Source organism: Arachis ipaensis, chromosome B06, assembly GCF_000816755.2.
Source record: "Arachis ipaensis cultivar K30076 chromosome B06, Araip1.1, whole genome shotgun sequence".
Classification (NCBI taxonomy): domain Eukaryota; kingdom Viridiplantae; phylum Streptophyta; class Magnoliopsida; order Fabales; family Fabaceae; genus Arachis; species Arachis ipaensis.
This window is the reverse complement of record NC_029790.2, coordinates 131501840-131508035: the sequence shown is the minus strand read 5'-3', so window position 1 is coordinate 131508035 and position 6196 is coordinate 131501840. Positions and strand designations below refer to the sequence as shown.

The following is a 6196-nucleotide window of genomic DNA, read 5'->3' as shown; positions in this document are numbered from 1 at the left end:
TTTGCAGAAATTTTAAAATAAATAATGAAGCATAAGAAGATTGAAAAATCAGAAAATAAAATAAAAAGAAAAAGGGCAGAAAAATTAAAAAGTAAAATAAAAGAGTATAAAAGGGAATTAAATAACCTTCAGATCGAAATTGATGACCTTATAATAAAAAGGATAGAAATAAGAATAAATATAAACAAGTTGGAATTAAACTTAAAAAATTTATAAATACCTGAAAAACCATATTATGACTTAAAAGAATTAAAACTGTTGAAAGAAAAAATGGAAAATGAAGTTGAAAAATTAAGAAGGTATTTAGAAACAACAGAAAGTGTAGAAATAAAAGAAGTTTTTGAGGATTTAAGAAATTATATTAAAGAAAAAGACAAACAGATAAAAGATTTTATATACAATAATCCATGCAAAAAAGAATATTATAAACTAAAACAAGATTGAAAACTATAAAAATGAAATTACAATATACAAGGACTAGTAAAAAGGATTGCAAAATTGATGAAATTACAATATACAAGGACTAGTAAAAAGGATTGCAAAATTGGTATCAGAGCCTAGTTAACGATTAAGGGTAACACTTTTTCTTTATGCAACACTTTTAGTGATACACTTTTAAACCAAATAAAAACAAAAATCTGTAAATCTGTACCAAAATGCATCTGTACACTAGATGGACCCGAAATAGAAATTCACCCTGTAATTATAAAGTATCAGTTTTACTTTTAAGATGTGTGTGGTTAAGAAGTTGCTAAAATTAATTTATCAATTTAAAAATACTTAAAGCCATTCTTAAACAATTGGTTAGATTAAAGATACCTATATTTTTATATAAAAATAAAGTATCTCGTATAAATGCTATTGGACAGAGATGGTATTTTTTAAAAAGAAATATAAATAATATTTTTTCTCAAATATTTTAATAAATATCAATCTTGCTAATATTTTTTAATTCTATTTGTATTTCAACGTTTTTAGAAAGACTAAATATTATTGTCACTTTTAATTCTATCTATTGAATATGTATGTATATTTTTTTAAACTAATTTTTTTCTTCAATTTAGTAGGAAAAAAAAGGATCTTACAGAAAGGTATAAGAATAAGAATTTGATAATGACGTGGAATGGAAAACATGATCATAATATGCTAAATCTGTCATGAATTAATTTTTTTATTTTTCTATTTTAAAATTATTATTTTTAACTATTTTTTATATTTATTCATGGTAAAAGGTTAAAAATATTATAAGAATTTGTCACATACAATATTTATTGCAATATCTTTATTAGTAATTTTCAATTGAGTTAAAATGGAATAACATTAAATCATTTTTGAACTGTTTGAGACAATATGGGAAAAAAAGTGTTATCATTACAAGAAATTACTAGAATAGCGACCGATTTTAGCGACTGATATAAGATTTATAGGTGGAAAAAAAATTTGGTCGCTAAGTTTTATTCAGCGATCGATTTTAGCGACCAACGAAAATGGCCAATAATAACAACCGATTTGGCGACTGATAATATTTTTCTTCGACCAAAATAAAATTGGTCGCTATTTTTTAGTTTAGTAACTAATTTAACAACCAAAACAGAAAATTTCGTCTTTAGTTCTTTTGATCCCAAAATCAGTCGCTATTTTAATTTAGCGACCGATTTAGCAACCAACAAAGAAATAGACTAAAACTAATTAGCCGCTAATTCAGTCGCTACGTTAAGTTAGCAACCAATTATAAAATATTTTAAAGATGTTAGGTCGCTATTTCTAAATTTAGCTATCAATTCATCCACAGAAATACAAAAACAGGTGTTATAAACTAATCGGTCGCTAAATCGTTCTCTAGTTTAAATAAAAGGAAGTTACCGAGTCAATCTAACCCTAACCTAGCCACGCCATCCTCACACTTCTCACTAACCCTAATGTGGCCACTGTCGGAAGCACAACACCCTCTTCATTTGCGTCGTCGTCACCGTCGCCGCCATCGTCTATTGCCTGAAGCCTTCAACCTTCTTTGTCATTGCTCACCTTCTCTGTCGCTAGCTCATTGTCTCTCACCTTCTTCTCGCTGTCAAGCTTTTACGATTTCTCTAAGCTTGATCTCGATCTAACTCTAACGATCTCTCTCACCTTGATTTCGACCTCACTTTCCGCTGCCGCTTTTAACTCACACCGCCTTTCCTTATTACTCCATCACAAGAATGTATTCTCTTTTTCTCCCCGTCGATTTGAGTTTTGGTGTGTTTGATTTGTTTTCTATGTGTAATTAATGGTTCTATTTTTACTGATTTTGAAATTGAACTTCGAATCAGAGAACAAGCATACAATTGTTATCGCAGAACTTTGCTTCTTGTTGTTGCATATAATCTGAGGAAGGACTTGGTGCAGCATGGAGAATATGAGTATTTTTGTGTGAATCAGCCTTTGAAAATGAAAAATGTAGGTGGGTATGAACAAATATTTTTGTTTTTTAAACATTTCTTTTATTTCTCTAAAGGAAAAATAAGCTCTCTTGCTCTCAAAGTAAAAGTGTGCATTTTTTTTCTCTTTGTAGGGCAAGAGAAAACTAGATGAAGATCAAGCATCAAAGATGGTGTCACATGGATTTATTTCAAATTTTGGATTTTGGAGCATTGAGAACTTGTCTTCCATAGATTTCTGAGAGGATGAGATTTCTAAATTGAATGTGGAATGATATATTGAACAACTTTAACAGTATGTATGTGTGGTAGTTTTCCTGAATATTAAGCAGTAACAAAGGAGCTTCATTTTGATTTATTGAGCATCTCCCGCCCTCTCTATCTATCTTGGAAAAGTTATTATGGTTTATTGTTTTTACTCATTTAGTGCACTCTGTTTCATTTTCGTTCTGATTTTAGTTTGTCACTCTACAGATTATTTGTACAAAATAATATAATTCCTTTCAATTTTTTCTGGCTGCTGATGCGTTAATTGTTAGGCTTTTAATATTATGTGCTAAATTCATTGGTGATATTGTGTGATCATGCAAAGAGATCTATGGCATAGAATCTGATTTAAACTTCACCTCCATTATGAATCAACATTCACTAGAGATAATTCTACAAAAATCACACTGATTGATTGTATTTACTCAGATTGCAATGATGATGTAGGATGATTGACAAAGAGTTCGAGAAAAGTTAAATGTAGATGCAACTAGAAAAGGTTTTGGAGAGCTAGCTCTTTGAAGTTGATAATGAGATAAAGAATACTAGTTCTTCTGCTGCTTGTTAAGTAAGAAATATTACACCAAATGTGTCCTGTAACTTGGTTGGCTATTTCAGTATCGTAAAGTTCACAAGTTTATTTCAACTACTAAGAGTGAGGGTGCAACAGTTTTAACTGGAGGGTCGGTCTCTTCTTGAAGTATGATATCATTACACTCTGATGTTTGCAATTGGGAATATCTTTAATGAATTTTCTTTCTTTAAATTAATTAATGACATTGACAGCACTTAAAGAACATTTCAAAGTCACACTTAAATGTTATGGTGTTATCTAGATTGAGGTTTGAGTTAAGTTTAAATTAAAGAGTTGTGGTTTAATGTGATTTTTTAAGGGGTCAATAATGAATCTTTGAGTAGTGTAGGTCTTGATTGATGCTTTGTAACTGTGGAGGAAAACTTTGAGGGTGCAACTTCAAGCTTCCAAAATCATCATCAGGCAACAAAAGCACAGTAATCGCACCACACACACGAACACCGTGGAAGTATGTGTCATTCATGCCTGACTTCAGGGAATAATACACCATTTCACCATTCCCCCTTGAGAAAACACCTTTGACAGAAATAAAATAGACACAATCACAACACAAGAATATAACGTGAAAACTCCAATTACCGGAGAAAAAACTACGGCCGTTGTCAAATGACAACCAGAGAACATCACTATGTGAAAATTGTTACAACACATAGACTTCTTTCTCTCACCGGCACCCCAGTACACCCACACTCTCTCAAAGCAAATATCTAACTACACCTCACAACACTCTTTAATCAAAGAATACAGAGGAAAAGAAAAATCAGATACAAGCTTAAAGTGTTTCTGACTGGTGCAAAAACAAATGGAGAACTTAGCCTCATATTTATAGCCTAGGCCACCCACTCCATTTGCTATCCTAAGCAATGTGGGACTAATTCAACCAAATCCTAACATTCAGTTGGTAAGAAGTTAAAAGATTAAGAATTCACCACTTGCCACTTAATAATGATTATATTACTGTTGATTAAAATTAATCAGATCTTGTTCCCCCTCTAATGCCATATTTATATATGGTACTTAGACATAATGAATATGACTCGTTCAATTCATACAAGAAAAGGTCTAATTCTGTCTCTAACTAGTTTGAAATTAAAATTGAAATTCAAGTCTTTTAATATGAAGATTTGTTGTGTTAAGGAATTGGCAAACATACGGAAAAAGTGTATACATGTTTTTTTTAGTATCCACCAACGTCATTCTTCTCTTTCTACAGTAACTAATGATCCTTTTTATATACATTTTCCCACCAAGTTTTCTTTTCTGATTATATTATATTATAGCATTTCATCATTTATACAGATCCCATTTTCATTTTCAAGCTCCCACAAATTTATTTCAATTCTCATCACCACTTGCATGTTTAGCTTCTTTGAAATAACTAATCACTTTAGCTTGTGGAACAAATTAGAGATGGAGTTGGAAGCTTGCTGTGATGTTGAAGTTGATATCAATAATGGAGAGGAAACTTTCTTGATAAACAAAGTGATTTGAAGCTCTTCTTTTTCTCTCTATTTTACTACTATTTTAGTATTTTTGCATACCTAGTAGACACTCTTATTATAGCATTACATTGCATCATGTCATCTAATTATGAATTTCACAAAGTGCAAAATACCAATAATTTTCCTTTTATCAAGCATGAAACTCCATGATTATCAGCACACTCATTCACTTGTACCATTTCTTTTAATGAACTATTTAACTAATTAATTCTATGATGGGTTAGTTAGAAGATAGTGTCCTCTAATCATGTTGATGTATGTAAGAAGTATTTTATTCTCTTCTTTAATGTAATGTCTTACTTTTATTAATAGTTATTTGTTGCTTTTACACTCAAGATATATTTACTTTTTTCATAAATTACTGCAGAATATTCTTACAACTTTGTGGCGTAAATTTAGCAACTTATTTGGCAATCTAGTTGGAGAACAAGTGAGATTCAAAGTTATATTCAATGACTTCCCAGGAGGTTCACATGATTTTGAGCTCGTGGCGTGGCTTTGCTATTATTATAGCACTAGCAGTAGCATGAGCATGGAGCTATTATCTACAACAAATGTAGCACTTCTATGTTCTGCTGCTGATTTTTTGTAGATTGAATCTGTGGAAGCACCAAGCTTGAAGCCTCATGTTGAGAAATTTCTTCAGGTGATTCGGTTCTGGACTTGGTGTGAGTTTCTTGAAGCATTGAAACAATGTACTATATTCATTGGGATTGTAAGTTACAAATGTAAATTTGGATTGTGGATCATAAAATTTGATGTATTTATGAATTTTGTCTCTTTTAATTTCTATATTTTAATATAGATATTGTGAATGTTTATGAATTTTGTCTCTTTTAATTTTTATATTTTGATATAGATATTATAAATAATTAGTAAAAATCTATAATTAGAAAATCAGTAACAACGACCGATTTAGCGATCGATATTAGATTTTTAGGTCAGATATCGGCGACCAATTTTATTAGCAACCAATTTAGCGACCGAGAAATTGGTCGCTATTTAACGACCGATTTTCTCGACTGTCAATTTAGCGACAAAAAAAGTGGTCTCCATTTAGTGACCGATTTTATTAGTGACCAATATCGTTTGATACTAGTTTGGTAGCATTAGCTGAATATCGGTCGCTAATGGTTAGCAACCGAAGTTCGTCGCTATTTTCAAGTTAGCGACTAAGGTTTTAGCGACTACTAGAATCGATCGCTAAATTAATCGTTGGCTATTTCGGTAATTTCTTATAGTGTATATTGTGCATGCTAAAAAAAATATGTTTTAAATATACTTTAAAAAACATGCAAATATTGCTAATATAAAAGACAACCCTTTGAAACCGCAATACCGGAAAAATTAAAGAAAATCAACCCTCAAGATGCACCGTAGTGTAGCACATGATGGGAAGAGAGTGGCCTAATTAA

The 6196-nt window shown here is 30.9% G+C and overlaps 1 long non-coding RNA gene across 2 annotated transcripts; it reads left to right on the top strand.

Moving 5' to 3' along the window:
* LOC107648515 lies at positions 1817–3478 on the top strand. 2 transcript variants are annotated; one of them, XR_002349464.1, is made up of 4 exons: positions 1817–2200; positions 2310–2440; positions 2552–3252; positions 3303–3478. It is a non-coding gene; the product is annotated as an uncharacterized LOC107648515 (long non-coding RNA). The 2 variants fall into 2 exon arrangements; XR_002349465.1 differs by lacking the exon at positions 3303–3478 and having other exon boundaries at positions 1834–2200; positions 2310–2436; positions 2552–2924.